General features: G+C 61.7%; 1 long non-coding RNA gene across 1 annotated transcript in view; it reads right to left on the minus strand.

The window, feature by feature from the left end:
* The window catches only part of LOC147582921 (uncharacterized), a 30024-nt gene extending 16073 nt beyond the window's left edge, over nucleotides 1-13951 (minus strand). Inside the window, exon 1 of the long non-coding RNA XR_015242577.1 lies at nucleotides 13841-13951. This is a non-coding gene — a long non-coding RNA (uncharacterized LOC147582921). The remainder of the gene's footprint in view (nucleotides 1-13840) is intronic.
* Nucleotides 13952-16019: the final 2068 nt, after the last annotated feature.

Here is a 16019-nt window from a genome sequence, read left to right on the forward strand (position 1 = left end):
TGGCCAGCGTGCAAGCGTCCCGCAGCGACCCCGGCCGGGCCCTGGGGTGCGGGCCGCCGCCCCCACCCAATGGACAGGCCCCGGGCTGAAGCTCCTTTGGCCGAATGGACGGGAGCCTGCGGGCTCGACGAACACAATCCTCACCATCAGTTTAAAAACCGTTCTGTTTTTTGCAGGAGAGAAGGCAGAATGAAGCACGTGGCCTTTGTTCCGCAGGCGGTGGGAGTGGACGAAGGTCTGTGCACCCGAGCCACGTGAGCGGGGGTCCGATTCCGCCCGGGGTTTTGGGAGCTAGACCGGATGCACAGAGAGAATCGGGGGCTGAAAAGCCTGGTCGCCGATCTGTGTTGTTTCTCTTGAATTCAGCTGTTCGCGGCTCTTCGGAGAGCTCTCCCCTTTGGTCTGAACGCTGTGCTTGCATCCCACGTGGGTACCTCCCCTCGTCAGAGCTGTCCCCAGGCTGGGGCCCTCGGCTCGTGGACGGGACCTGCTGGCCCGGCCTCTGCCCCTGGCTCGGGCCACGAGGATCTGGCTCCCGAACGGTGCCGGCCGAGACGTCGCGCCTCCTCTAGCTGTAGGGAAAACGGGGCCTGCTGGAGACTTCTGCAGTCGTGCAAAGGATTTTTTAACGCGGGAGGCTACTCCAGGCTGGATTAAAAACCCCCTTTCATGCCAGCTGGGTTTCTGGCAGAAGCGCTACAAACTGGCCCCCAGCAGCGTCACTGAGCTGGCGAAGTCAGAGGACTTTCGTTTTTTGCAGCTCACGCGGTGGAGCCTCCAGCATTTTACAGATGTTCCCGTGTGGCTTGCACGTTTGCAAGGGGACGGCGTGGGAAGTCACCTCCAGCGTGATTGGGACCTAACGGCGTTGCAGCGAGCCCCTCCAGCCCCTTCTAGAAGTTTCCACGCAAGTCCAACCGAGTCCTGCGCACCGCCGTACCTCGGCGGGCCGTGTCTGTGCTGGTTGTGACGCACGAGGGAGACTCGAGGGAGGCCGGGAGCCGTGGAGGACGCCCAGGGCACAGCAGAAAGGGCAGCAAGACAGGAGGGGGGACCCGCGTGAGGTCTGGGCTGCCACCGAGGCCCCCGTGGACCGCGTATCCCTCTGGGTTACAGGGCACACCCCAGACGGACACACTTCGTCGGGCAGCCTTCTCTGCTCATGCGCTCACTGATCTCCTTAACGCATGAGGTTACGGTGCACTGGCCGCTGTCCCTCTCGCGGCAACCATTTGAGGCCAGCGCGATCATTAGCCCCCGAGATGAGCCTCTCCCGCCTCAGCCTCTACGGCGGGCCCCCTGGGCTGCTGCTCAGAGGGAAGTGTCAGACGTCCGACAGAAGTCACACGGGGACTTCTCCCTGGCGCAAAGATGACTGAACGTAGTCAAAGGGAAAGGAGGAAAGACTATGTTTTTCCTTCTGGAAAACTCCAGGGGCCTCAGATGCCACCTGCGAGGAGCCAAAGTTCTCGAGGGGTGTGCGGGGGTCCGTGGGCAGGCGGGCGAGGCGGGCCCGGCAGCAGCGGGGGACTCTTGCGGCCACATGGTGAGCTGTCCCGGGGGGACACCCAGGGCTGGGGACACAGCGACCTCGGGGCGGGCTGGGGAGCCGGGCCACATGCGGGGACTCCGCAGTCCTCCACTCCGGTCCTGGCCCCTGTTCCGCGACGCTCCAGGCGTCCCCTCCTCCTCGAGCCTCAGTGTCTGCCTCTGGGAACCAAGGGGTTGGGCCATCTGCTCCTGAGGGTCCCTGGGGCGTCACACTGTGGTCGTGTCCCCTCGGGCGCCTGTGAACGCGGCCCCGTCCTGCCCTCTGCGAGCCTCCCGGCGTCTCTGGAGACCAGAGGCCCAGCATCAAGGTCGGCAGGGTCGCTTCCTCCTGAGGCTGTGAGGGAACCTGTCTCCGGCTCCTCTCCCGGCTCTGCTGTTGCCAGTGACCTGTGGCTTGACCCGCCCCGTCTCCGCCTCGCCCGCACGCGGCTCCTCCCTTGTGTCTGCGTCCAGACTTCCCTCCTTTTCCCAGGGTGGGGGCCTGTGCGTGACCCACCAGGGCGACCTCGCCTGAGCTCAGTCCCTGTACGATGACCCCGGTTTTACTCACAGGGCACGTTCTGGGGTTCCCGCGGGTAGGACCGTAGCGTAGTTTTGCGGGACGCGGTTCAACTCCTCCCACTCAGGTTCCTCCGGTGTTAAAATGTGGAAACCATTATCCGCCTCGTAGGCGTTTGGAGAAAATGAAACGATTCGTGCGCATGAGGTCCTTCGCACCGGGGCCTGGCACATATCAGGTGCTAAATAAACACCTAAATAAATAAGACAACAGTGTTGTTGTCTTGTGAGAAGTTTTACGAGACCCAGCACCCAACTAACGTGAGGTCAGGGCCAGGCAAGTGGCCGGGATCGGGCCGTGGGGACCAGCACGGGCTGCTTAAATCTGGACTCGGGCCTGGCCAGGTGGACAGGCCTTAAACACAGCGAACCCTCAAAGCCCGGGTTCGTTCTCATTTCCGAGGCGGCCGGCGACCCCTCTGGGACGTCCAGGCCCTGAGACCGTTCTCCGCGGGGATGTGTCCGCAGGCTTGCTCGGGGGTGGAGGCAGGGCGCCCGATTTGTGCCGTTCGCTGGATTTCATGGTAGAAATGCTCCCACCACGGCTGACCTCAAGGCTCAACACCGAAGGTTCTCAACGCGCAGCTCCAGAGAGATGCTCGCAGGGACTCTGGCTGCCCGCTGCCTCCGTGGGGTGTTATTCCCACCCGTGTCTTTCCGGACCGTGACTTCAGGACCCCTGTGCCGTGCGCCAGGGGTCTGCCCTCAACGCCCTCCTGTGTCTTCAGCCTGTGTAAGTAGCTTGAGGGCGTCTGGGTAACCAAGCTGCCCAGGTGAGCCAGATCCCCCCACCCTTCGCCCCCTCCCCTCCCCCCTCAGGTGAGACCGTTCCCGTGGGTACCGAGCTGCTGCGTGACGGTCCACGGGCACGGAGGATGACACCATCCGCGACGGGTAACACGAGGCCCGTGCGTCTGGAAGTGTGTTCACCAGCCAGACAAGCCAGCTTCCTACTCAGGCAGCACCCCGGCTCTGCTTGGCCGACCGCGGCTAAGCGCTCACACGCGCGTCTCAGGACGCCTGGGTGGCTCCATCAGGTAAGCCCCCGACCCTTGATTTCGGCTCAGGTCACGATCTCAAGGTTTGTGAATTCCAGCACTGCGTAGGGCTCCACGCTGAGCGTGGGGTCTGCTTGGGATTCTCTCTTCCCCTCTCTCTCTCTCTGCCCCTCCGTGGCTTGTGCGCGTGCGCTCTGTCCCAAAATAAATAAATAAACTTAAAAAAAAAAAAGCCCGCAGCTCTCAGGCAGCAAAGTGGGAAGAACCCAGCTGGGCAGGGGAGCAGCCCCCACGGGGCTGGGCGGCTGGGGCAGGATTGCAGGAGGGAATGGAGAGTCAGGAGCAGCTTTTCTGCATTCTTATGACGCTAGACCTTCATATTTTTTAATTTTTTTTATTAAAAAAATTTTTTTAATGTTTATTTATTTTTGAGACAGAGAGAGACAGAGCATGAGCAGGGGAGGGGCAGAGAGAGAGGGAGACACAGAATCCGAAGAAGCTCCAGGCTCTGAGCCGTCAGCACAGAGCCCGACGCGGGGCTCGAACTCACGGACCGCGAGATCGTGACCTGAGCCGAAGTCGGACGCTCAACCGACTGAGCCACCCAGGCGCCCCCACGCTAGACCTTTAAAACATATCCCACAAGCCGGTTTCCACTGTGGAAACGGGCCAGCCACCAGGCAGCCTGCACTGTTTCCACAGACACTACTCGCCGTTTGTAGCGGGAAAACCACCGTTACCGCACCGAGTTGACATCGCGTCAGCCCCAAGTCTTGCGGCCTGCCGGCCGACTGGCCGGTCCTGGCCGAGGCCTCGCTCAGCGCCCTTGGCACCCGGAGACAGGGGAAGGTGGTCCCAGAGGGGGTGCGTGGGGACGCATTCCCTGCGTCATCCCTGGGGTCCTGGGAGGCGCACGTCGAGTCTGGGAAGCAGTGCGGAAGCCTTGGGTGGTTTCAGCGTGCGCCAGCGACGTGGGTTGGACGGATGGCGACATTTGTCCCAGCCCCAGGGCCATGCCTGTAAGGTAGGTGCAAGCAACAAATGGCCAGCCCCCACCCCCACCCCCCACCCCCCCGGGGCTGCTGTGAGGAGAGTCCCCGGGAAGCCCTGCATCACGGGATGTGCCCTCTTGGTCCAAGGCGCTGTCACCTCTGTCCTGCCTGGCCCGCACCTGCCTTCCGTTCTGCGGTCTCCCTGAGACCTCACCCCAGCTCTGCCCCACACTCCTCTGGCTCACCTCCATAGCCGCTGTCCCCCGGGCTGTCCTCACCTCCTCCCAGGCAAACATTCCTGGCAGAACTGTCCTCCCAAAGTAAAATGTTGACCATGTCACTTCCCTCATCAGACACCCCTATGGTGCCCTCCTGTTCGCAGGACGGGGTCCCAGCCCACGGCCACACGTCCAGGAGCCCGCCCTGAGCTCACCCCCCACGAGCCCTCCCGGAGGCTCCGGCAACGTACCAGGGAGGCCGTGGTTCTGTGTCTCTGTGACTGCTGTTCCTTCTGGCCAAATGCCCTTCCTGGCGTCATCCACCCCTCCAAGCTCCAGCTCGCACCTTCCGACCCCGCCTCGGGCACCGCACCCTCTCCAACCTCGCGACCTGCTCGTCTTTCCACGTGTGTGATCCGTGAGGCCCTGCGGGGCAGCGCCAGGCACGGTTTGTCTCCGCATTAGCACTGACGCGTAATAGGTGCCCAGTAAACAGGCTGCACCGCTAGCCCAAAGCTGAACCTTGACACAACAGCGACCACATGGGGCAACTGGTCCGAGGACACTTACTGGGCGAACCCGCTATTTCGTGAGTGCCTGAGCCCCGGTTTGTGGTCTAGCAGTCACAGCATCCCGTTACGTTTGCCCGTATTTTACGGGGACGGTAGCGGAGGCTCTGGGAGAGTGAGTTGCCTGACTCGTGGCTAGCAAGTGGCAGGACCCAAACTCACTTTGGTGGACTCCCAAACCGAGATGTGTTCATCTCTCCCGGGCTCATTCGCCTTGACCTCGGCTCTCCTAGAAAATCGCTGCTTCCCTTTATAGAGCAGATCCTCTGGTTCCAAGAAAATGTAAGAATAAAGAAAATAGGAACTCTCACCCGCAGCTCAACGTCTCTGTCCCCGAAGGGTTAGGGGTGGGGGTGCGGTAAGCTGTCAGAGGGTGAGGCCACCGGTCTGTTTCTCCCCCTCGTTCCGCACCTGATAATGTCACTGACGCACGGATGGTGGGAGAAGTGTCACTTATGATGACGTCTGAGGGCCTTTGGGCAGCCGGGTGACCCACAGTCACGGATGAGGCCGAGGAGGCCAGCGGCACCCGCCCCGGCACGCTCCCACGCGTTACGACGTGTATTAAAAGCATAACCGTGTTAAGACGTATATTAAAAGCATGGCCGAGTGGGAGCGCCTTCCGGGAGGGTTTTCATCAATCACGCCGGGCCCCGGGGGCGGCAGGGACCCTCAGCGGCGGCCCCCAGCCTCTGGCTGGCCGGGGAATCACACGGCGCCCCTCGCCGTTTCGTCACCGCTGGCTCCTCAGTGTGCCGTCGTGAAAACATTCAGGAGCGGGGATCATTATTCTCGTGCAGCTTCGATCAAATATTGTAAATTCGGAACGGCAGCCAGGAGAACAAAGGGGTTCACGCACGCGGGCTGCTTGGCGTTTGGGGAGAGAGGGGAGCTGGGGTAAGCGTCCGTGTCCTCGGGCAAGGCTGCGGCCGTGCAGTCGTCCTCCTTGTCCACACCGCGGGGGAGCGCTCCTCCGAGCTGGCTTTCTGAGGCGTCAAGTGCTCACACGCCCGACTTACTGGAACCGAAACGTTGTGGGCAGGAAATAGCACTTGCAGAGGGTGCTGCCTGGGGCCCGCTGGAACCTCCCCTGCAGGGATGCCCTTCCCAGAGTGTGAGTAGGGAGCCGTGCCATTGTCTCCGGAAAGACAACCGTGGGCGCCCCAACAAGGGTGGGCGCTAAGGCGTCCCCCGCGGCCTGCACCCAGGCCAACAGCCTCGCCCGCCTTGAGGCTCCTCAGCCCCTCCATGGTCTCCCCGTTTCCTCCCCACGGTCCCTGTGGTCCTCGAGGGGCGGAGAGTCGATAACAGAGCAGACTGGGTCTCGAGCGGCTGTGTGTGGTGGGCGGGAGGCCAGCGCACCCCCTGACCACGGGCCGGCTTCCATCGAGGGACGGGAGAAGCGGGCAGCCCTCCCTCCCGGCGGCCAGGACCTCTGCCCCCCGGAAGAGACCACCAGGGGTCCCTTCAGGGCGGTGATCTCGACATCGCCTGGATGGCGTCCAAAGACCAAACGGTGCCTTTCCAGAAGCAAGTCTGGAAAAGGCATTTCAAACCCAGTTTGTACAACAGTCGCATTTCCCTCATTGTTTCAGACACAGTCCCCAAGGCCAGGACCGTGGGAGGCGCCAGCTCTCAGGTCGCAGGTGAAACGGGGGAGGGGCGGCCCCTCAGTCCCTCCTGGGTGACTGCGGGGCTTCTCAGCAAAGCAATTAATTTGGTATCTAAGGAAAGTGTGGTCTGTGCTGCTAAGGCGATGGGCCCAGAATGGAGATTCTCAAGAAAGCGTCATTCGTTTAAAATTAAATTTTAAATGATTTCTTTCCCCGGCTTTCAGAGCCCGGGGCCGATTCCTAAAGCAACACAGAGCTGTTTTTTTCATACTTTCTATGGAAAACAAACACATTCATTTCACTCTTACTTCTGACGGGTGGTGGATGGGGTTTTTTTTTCTTTTTTACTTTCTACACTTGTTTATTTTTTGCACATGTTCGTATTTTTACACGTCTTTCCAATGTTGGGAATGGAAATTCTACAGACCGTACAGAATCGCATAGGGCCCTGGTTCCTGATTTTGAGAGCCCCGTTCAAAGAAGACGAGCCTCTAAACCCAGTGGTCCACAAGCACCTTGACTCTGGGCTGTTCCGCCCCGTCGTCCGGGGATCTCCTGGCCTTCCGCCCCTTCCCTCCCTCCAGAGGAGCCCTGCCCTCCCTCCTGGCCGCAGGGGCCACGGGGGCCGGGGGGGGGGGGGGGGGGAAGGTCGCAGCCACCAGCCAGGGGAGCGTCTGGGCTGGGGTCCCCAGGGCTCCCTGGAGCTCAGCCTGTGAGCAGATGTGTCGGTCCTGCCCCAAAACACCACGCGTCTCCCACCGCATCACTTTGCCGCCGGGCCTGGCGTGGAAATGAAGCCGCAGACAGACTCGGGGTTTGCACACGACTCTACACACCGCACCCCTCCCGCCCGGGGTTGGAAAGCGCGTGACTCCAGGCCGCAGCCTCGCGGGCTTCCCCGGCCTCAGCGGCTGCGTTTTGTCGGCACGACCCGCGACTGTGAAGGAGGATGCTTTATTAAGCCCGCGTCCCAGGCCGTGCATATTGAGAGTGGCTCTCCGACATTTTAAACACTCGGGCAGCCTTGGGCCCGGCACGCGGGCGGGGTTCTGAGCGCCGGGCGGGGACCGTGAACTCTCAGCCCAGCCGGCGGCGGTCCGCCCGCTACGTTCCCACGCGGCGGGGCGGTGGGGGGGGGGGGGTCACACTCATATTTTAATGAAATGGGAAAATACAGGCTTTATGCTTTTCATTTTGCAGTATTTTTCAAGAGACACCATACTGTGAGTTTTTATAGTTAACGACTTGCCACTCAAACATACACGGCCTGCGATCATCCGCTCACTGTTCTCCAGACCAAAGGTGAATAATGTTAATTTGAATGTCACTGCCATTTAGTCACTTGCCTTGATTAAGACCGCCCCCCACCCCGCCCTGCCTTCCCCCCGTCCTGGGTGCACGTAGTTGGCGAGAAGTTTGTTGGCGTCCCTGTGTCCCTCGGGCTCCGTACCTCGGCGTCTCTTACGAAGCCGGGTAGCGCTGAGGACCGTGTGTGCCCCACACCTGGGCCCTAAGCTTCCAGCCACGGCGTTTCTGGATTTCCCTTTACTTCGCAGCCAGAACCCAACGAAGGGACCCACCGGAGAGCCTGGGTCTCCCTCGCTTAGTTCAGAGAGCCTATCACTCAGCGGCTGACGTGGGAAGGGGGGGACCGCACAGGTGACGGTCCCGGGACACACGTGGTACCTCCTACTCCACGGCACCTACCCCGGCCGCTGACGAAAGCCCGTGGCCTGGCCCTTTTGGGATCTGGCGGGAGGCCCGGCGCGATCTGGGTCACGCGCCCCCGCAGGCTGGCCCCACCGCACCCTGCACGACGTGCCTGTGACGGGGGCAATGAGGACAGTGACGTGCCAAACGGGGAGCGTGAGCGGAGCCCTGTGGGTGGACAGAGGCCCCTCAACACGGCCAGAGCTCCCGCTGGTTGGTTTTCTCCGAATAAAGCACCGCAGGGCTGTTTATGCCGGACCGGGGTGGGGGGGCCCTCCGGGACTCCTCTCTATTCGTGAACCGGGGACCGAGGAGTGGTAGGCGTGGGGGCTTCCCCGTCACAGAGGGGGGACCACCTGGTCCTACGGCCTCTGGGCCGGGTCGTCCCCACCTGACTGCCCTTCTCTGCGCCTGGAGGAGCTAACTGGGCACAACCCAGCAGCTGCCTTGGCCTTTGGCTCCAGTTGGGTCTGAGCGGTGGGAGGTCAACAGGAAATCAGAGGTGCGCGTCCCCTGCTCCTTGTCTGTCCCCTCTCCTCTAGCATCAGGTGACCGCCCCTAAGCCACGGGGTGGGGGCTGCTGCCTGCCATCACCGGCCCAGGCGTCCACACCCGTGTCCCCTTCCACGGGCCACCTCTCTCCCCTTGGGGACGCGACTGACGCTCGTGGCAAGCTGACCGTGAACTTCAAGCCGTTCCCAGACAACCCGCTGTGTTCGGGATGAGGGTCCAGATCCGTCACCGGCCCTCTTCTTGCTTTTCCAAGCGGCCTTCACCGCCCACCAGTCCCTTAGCCCCAAGCCGGAGGAGGCGTCCTCTAGGTGGCCCCACAGGCCAGCCCTGTCTTCTCCGGCCCGCCCCAGCACTCTTCTGCTGGACTGCCCCCTGGGCCACCACATAGCTCCTTTAAGGGCCCGAGTCTCAGCTCACTGGCGTTCCGGCCAGACCCCCCCACCCCGCCCCCTGCCTGATCTCAGACCAGGCAGGTGTGCTCGTGGAGTCCGCCAGGCTCACACTGGCCTGAAGTCCACACCCTGGAAGCAAGCCCTTGCATGGTGCACCCGGCAGCCGCAGTCTCTTGCTTCTGGAGACCCCTCTGCATCAGGGGTCTACTAAGGAGAAGGGGTGTCTCAGAGGCACCCACACCAGGCGCTACACCTGCACCGGAGGCTGATGTGGCCTAGGGGTGGAGCGCTGGCAGGCTTTGGCCTCAAGAAGCCAGATTTAAAATCCGGCTCCGTGCCTTACTGGCTGGTGACCTCCAACCCATGACCTGCCCTCCTGGGCCTCAGTTTCCCTGCTGTGAAACGGGACAAGAGCTACCCTACAGTGCTGTGGGGGTACCGGCGGCTCCCACCCAGCCCCCTCGGCCCAGCCAGGAGGCAACGTGGCCTCGGGGCCCGGGATGCAGCTCACTGCCAGCCCTCCGCACCCCCCCCCCCCCGAGACCTGGCCAGCTCCTCAGCCTCCGGGTCAGCACCGCCCCTCCCACGGGAGCAGCTCTTGCAAAGTGGTAAAGTCAATCTATAGCCGGGAAATGTTGGGGGGTTCTGCATAACAGGGGTGATCTCTCCCACCCTGGCCGCTGACCGTGTTTGGCCTCCTCGAGTCCCCAAGATGAGAGCGGCCAAATGTCGGGTTCGGGGAAATCCCTGGGACACCCATGCTGGGGACCGTGTGAGAGAGGACAGCGCAGGCTGGGAGGGAGGGGCGCAGAGAGCCCACGTGCAGGCTTCCCAGGGACACCCAGCAGGTGCCCGACAGGGCAGGCCTGGCTGTCTGGAGCGGGGGGACCGGCACGCGCACATGGAGACGGTCAGGGCCTGGTGTCCTGCAAACCCTGAGAAGGCCCCGCCTCCCCGGAACTCCCGCTGCACCGGCACCGACCACGAGGACAGGGCACAGCTACTCACTGGCCCCCAGCCTTCCGTCACTGTGTCCTTAGCGCTGGTGGCGCTCTCCTAACGAGACCGCCACATTTGCGAGCAGGACTCGTTAGCCCAAATGCGTGCGTTGGTGAAATCAGTAAGAGTGGGACAGACAGACTGAGAGTGTAGTCTGGGGTCTCGGGTAACTCACCGGACCACTGAGAACCCCAGTTTCTTCTTTCCGACGCTACGGGGCAGGAGGCGAGTCTGCTTTTTCTCTCCGCGAACAGTGGGGGGCACACCCCCCCTGGTGCCGGGGCGCCTGTTCCCCGCTTTGGTGGGAGTGTTGCCCCCCTAGGCCTGGCCATCCCTTCCTATCTGGTCCTGTCTTACAGAGGCTCCACCCAGCACCTCCTCACCCAGCAGCCCCCCAGCCCCCTCTCCAAGGCCACGACCGCACCCCCGAGGAGAACACACTGGTCTGCAGGTGCAGGGGCCGCGACCATGAGCAGGGGACTCGGCGGAGAAAGCCGAGGATGCCCTCTCTGAGGGAGGAACAGCCTCCTACTCAAATATGAAACATCAAAGGTTTTGAGCGAAGGGGACCTTAAAATAAGCTGAGTTTGTAACACACCCTTTGACGAAGCAGAACACTTAAAAGGCTTTGACAGGCTAAAACCCAAATGGTCTGACTCCTGGCCAGTCCTCTTTTCTCCGCGCTGGGATGAAGGGCTTTGTTCTGGTCTAAGCAACCAGAACCTTCTGCCCCAGGTTTACTTGTGTTGTGAGGGTGTCCTCCAAGGGGGCTCACTTTCACGACGGCAGACGGCTGCCTTTGTGCACTGCCCGGCACTTTTCAAGGGAGCTTCCATTGTCCCCGTTTGGATGGTCCCCATGGCCCCACAGAGTTGACTTGCAGTGGCTTCCTTGTACAGATGAGAAAGCAGCCTGCGTAGGAGCTGACATCCAGAAAGATGAGTTGCCCCAAGCCTCCCCTACCTAGATGAGGGGCCAGATGCCGCGGGCCTAGTCCCGGGCTCCTTCTGACACGGCGCCCTAAGTTCTGCACGATGCCCCTGTGCTGATGGGGCCGGATGTGCCTTGATCCGCGCACAATGTGCAGGACGCCCTCCAAACGACCTACAGCTCACCGTCTCGGGGAGCGGAGGACGCGTAGAGGTGTTCACAGAGGGGCGAGCTGAGTGGTCTGCCCAAGGACGGAGGCTTGGCCCCTCCTCCCCAGTGGCCGAGCAGACGCTGACCCCCGCCATCTGCTCCGTCCTGCAGAGGGTGGGGATGACGAAAGCGCCACCCTTGCGGACTCGACGTGAGGATTGGCCGGGTGCGTCCCGTGAACAACCGCGCCCGGCACACGGTACCTGCTGCCCAAGGGCCTGGATTCCTGTGGCGCCGACCATTTCTTCAGACACGCATCCACTCAGCGTCACGCGGTGCACAAACCAGCCTCACCATTCCTACAATTAAATTGACGCAAAGGTCAAGGAAACCGGGGGCCTTAAGGTGCTGGCGGGAAAGGCGGGCGCGCCAGCTCCCTGCCGAGGCTGAGGGGGCAGCAAACCCTCTGGGAGGTGCAGATGCCTGGTGTGACACGGGAACACGCCCGTGGCCTGGGGCTCCGGGCGGACCAGCAGGTGCACCGGCCCCAGAGCTGTCTGTTCCACCCACTTCCGGTCTGCAGCACCACCCCTCCCACGGCGGGATACGGGCCCCAGCGATCACACTCGGGAATCCCGAATTCTCTGCTTGGGGGTCTTGTCTGAGTTTTAATCCACACGGCTTCCTTCCCTTTCCCCCTGTAGATGAAGTTTGGGTAGAACGAGGGACGCGTGGATCGTTGCTACAAGTCCTGTCTTCTCGGAACACAACTTGCAGGAAAAGGGGCTTAAGTCAGGGGAGTGTTCCCTTTATCCCCATCCAGGGAGCAGTGGCCAGACACGCATTCACTTGCATTAATTAAGTACCTACTGCACACGGGCCCGTGAAAGTCCCTGTCAGCCAGGGACACAGAAACAAAGGCATCGCGTCGGGATTTCACGTGTGCAAGCATGGAGCGGGCACGATGGAACTGGTGTGGTGACAGACCTCGGGCCTGGTGTCACAGGATCCAGATGAGGGACACACTTCCTGGCCTGGAATTAGGAGGAGGTGGGGAAACAGTGCAGGGATAGGGCATCCTGGGGGGGGAGGCCAGCTTTAGCTTGTAACAGGTTCCAAGTTCTTAGAGCTGGAAGGGACCAACAAGTTTGCAAGCACGGTGACTGCCCCTTCCCTGGCCTGAGGTCCCAGCCATGCGTGAGACCCACTCACAGCCCGAGGGCTCGGTGGAGCTGAAGTTTTCCAGGGGCCCCGGAACCCTTCACTCTGGAGGGCGCCACAGAGCCCCAAGTCTCCTGGGGATGCGCTGTTCTGTCGCAACCCCTTTGGGGAACGGCCAACGTCAGCCACCACGCTCAGTCCCCGCTCCATCAAGACTCTAGCCCCGAAGGGAAGGGAGGAGGGGATGGGGTGAGGTCAAGAGGGGGAAGGACCCTGAGCGCATCCCGGGGCGACACGGCGATCTGCTGGGAGGAAAGAGCCAGCCAAGATGCCCACCTTGCTCCAAGCCCTGGTTCCTCAGGAACAGAGAGGGGACGTGCAAGGCTCCCCGGGCAGTGTTGCTATTCTGTTCCTGCTGTCCCCTGGCGGCCTCTTGGGCTGCTGGGACCCATGGTCGTCTCTCAGGGTCCCCCCAAGGCCATCTTCAGGCCTGGTAGGAGCAGAAGCCTCTGCGGGCACTGAGGGAAGATGAGGCCAGGAGGCTCGCAGGGAGAAGAGGGCCATGTGACGATGCGGTCTTGGAATGCTGCGTCGCGGAGCTAAGGAGAACCAAGAATTCTCCAGAAGCTGGGGAGAGGCAACGAAGGCCCTGCCCACACCTCAATTTCGGACTTCCAGCCTCCAGAATCGGGAGAGAATACATTTGCTGTCTCAAGCCCCCAGCCTGCAGGACCCTGTTATGGCCCCAGGACACTGACAGAGATGGGAGAAGTCACCGTTGGGAGGGCAGGGCTCCAGAGGCGGCGGGGACACTGTCCAGTCCACCTTCACTCACCCCACGGCTAGTGAGGGGCTCCTCGGCCTATCTGGGATGGAAAACAGGCCTCCCAAGCCCCGTCCCAGCCGCGCTCCGCCCGCCGCTCTCCTTCCCCAGACCCCCGGGTCGCTGCATATGACTCTGTGGCTGGAAGACGTCCACCTGCCCACGTTCTGCTGCAGGTGTGTGTGTGGGAGGGCGCTCTGCGCTCACGGCCGCCTTCTCCTTCCAGCCCGCCCCCTGCCCGTGCTGAAACTCAACTCCACGGCGGAGGAGGGAGGAACAAAACCACGTCCCCGAGTGCACCGTCCTCCCTCCGAAGCCTGCCTCGAGGCCCCGCCCGCCCGTCGCCCGAGATTCCTGCCCGCTCCCGGGCTCTGCCTGCAGGGCTCCCTGGGCGCGCCGGGCCCCCACCTCCCCGCCCCGCCCCGCCCCGCACACGCCGCTGGGCCGCCCTTGACCGTGAACCCGGGGAGCAGCTCTCAGCAGCCGCCAGCTCGCTTCCCCCTCGTCCCGCAGGTGGAGCGGGGCGCCCAGGGGCGGGAGGCCGCGCTCGCTCGGGCTGGGCCAGGAGGTCGGCGGGCAGCGGTCCCCCACCACCCCCGGAGCCGCCATCCCCCCACCCCCCAAGCCCAGGGCCACCGGAGAGAGATGCCCCCCGACACTCACCCGCACGGAGTCGGGCGCGCCCGCGTTCTCATCGGTCTTTTCGGAACCGAGCAGGCCTCTTGTCCCTCCTGGAGCCTGGCGCCGGCTCGCCGCCCGCCCCCGGCACACTCACGCGCTCGTGCACACTCACACGCGCCCCTGCCGCAGGGCCCCGCGGCCCAAGCCCGGGGAGGTGCGGAGGGAGGGTCTGCAGGTCTGCGCGGGGGGGTGGGGGGGGGGGCCTCGGAGAGCAGGGCCCGCCGGACGAACGAAGGGGCGGGCCGGGGGGGCCCCCCAGCTGCTGCGCCGCGGGGAGGGGGCGGGCGCAGAGGGAGCCCCGGGGGCCTGGGGTGATCGCACCACGGCGGGAGGCAGGGGGGGAAGCCTGCGCTTGGGCTGCGGGGCGGGGGTGGGGTGGCTGGGACCCCCTCCCCCCCAGGGGGAGCGGGCGGCGCGGCGCTGGACACCCCGGCTGTGCCCAGATGCCCTCCGAGGCGGAGGGTGGAAGTTGGCTTTTGTCTGACCCGGTCAGACAGAGCCGTTTTGTGGGCGAAAAGGCTTAACGCTCGGTGCACACGCAGAAAAAACTCGGCGCTGGCCCTCTGACAATCCCATTGTCTGGGGCCTGAGCCCGCGGTTGGGTCTGAAAGCGCCAAGTTCATGACATTTCAAAGAGAAATGATACTGGGGGGGAGGGGGGGTGGGTAGGGAAGGGTGTGCAGGAGAAACAGAATCCTGAACCGCCGGGGCTCCTCAGCAACGCTCAGACCAGGCCCCTTTCTCAGGACAGATCCGGACGGGGGAGCCAGGCTGATGTCAGAGTCCCCAGAAGCCGCTGTTTGCAGGGCCAAGGTGCAGGAAGGAGCCCAAATAAGCAGTGTGGAAGCTTCCAGAGCCATTAGCGGAGTGCAGCAGCCATTAGCACAAAGCCCCCATTGTCTGCTCGGCCCTGCCTGATAAGAATTTGCCAAAAGGACTGGAGGGGACAAATTGAGTTTATTTTTTAAAAGACAGGCTGCCATTGTGTTCTTTCATTTTTATTACTGTTATTACCATAGCCTTAAAGAAAAAACAACGACGATGCTCTGAGCCAGGGAGGTTCTGTTTTTAGTGTTTAATTTGTTTAACGTGCCCCTGCAAAAGCAAATAATTCGGGACAGAAAGCGGAGGAGTCAGGAAATTGAATGTGTTTTGTCTCCAGCCAAGTTTCCCTTGAGTGATTTCGTTTGCTTTCTGCACTCGGACATCCAACCTGCTGGGCCAGGCGGGCAGCCCGCCATCTCCCCCTCCCCACCTTAGGTGGCCTGGGTGTTGGGGGGGGGAGGGCTCTGCACCCTTTGGCCCACCGGCCAGGTAAACCATCCTCCCGAAGAACGAAACATGGCCTTGCAGAATCCTTCTCCTGCGAGGAGAAAATAGGATTAGGCCAAAGTATCAGCAAGGTAAGTCGGATTATCAGCAATGTTCAATACAGTCTGGCATTCTTGCGTGATTTTTAATTGTGCGAGGGTATACGTTTCCCTTCCCTGGTTTTATTTAAAGAGGATGTTTGTTTGTGCCCAAGAGGTAAATGATGAGCGATAAGGCTCTGTGTGGAATTGGAAACGTATAACCTTGCAAAATGACATTTCGCCCTGGAAAGTGACACGCACGGGCAGATAAAGGCAGCGTGTCTACGCCCGTTCTTTGTTAACGCCTCTTGCCCCCTGGCGTCCCTTTGATGGAAGGACACCCCACGCGCTGCAGACAGGCTCCTTCCTCACAGGCAGCGACAGCAATCGATTCATTTTTTAAATACCCAGACAGATTCGGTGTTTAAAAGCAGAGAAACGCAGACACTGCAGAACTCCATGGCAAAGCCTGTTGTTTCTACTGTTGAGAAAAATACGTAGATCTTTATTGCATTTCGCCACATGCAGATTTAGTCTCGATTTGTTAATCGGGCTCCTGTGTGTCATACATTAACACGATTTCTTTGGGGCAAAGCAAGGGAACGTTTCTAATTGTTTCAGTGTGCACAGCGCTGAGCCATGAACTTTGGGGGCCCCGGGGTGCGTTTCCCGAGGTAGCCACGGTCAGTTCATGAACCACTGGGAAGTCATTGAATCTGACTTGTCTGTGGCATTTCTGAGAGCGCTTTTCAGGATGAGCTGCAGACAGAAAGCCAGAGGGGACAGAATTAATCCAAAAGGCTTCTGAG

The sequence above is a fragment of the Puma concolor genome, chromosome A2 (assembly GCF_028749965.1).
Source record: "Puma concolor isolate L17-30 chromosome A2, mPumCon1.1.hap2, whole genome shotgun sequence".
In the NCBI taxonomy this organism is placed as follows: domain Eukaryota; kingdom Metazoa; phylum Chordata; class Mammalia; order Carnivora; family Felidae; genus Puma; species Puma concolor.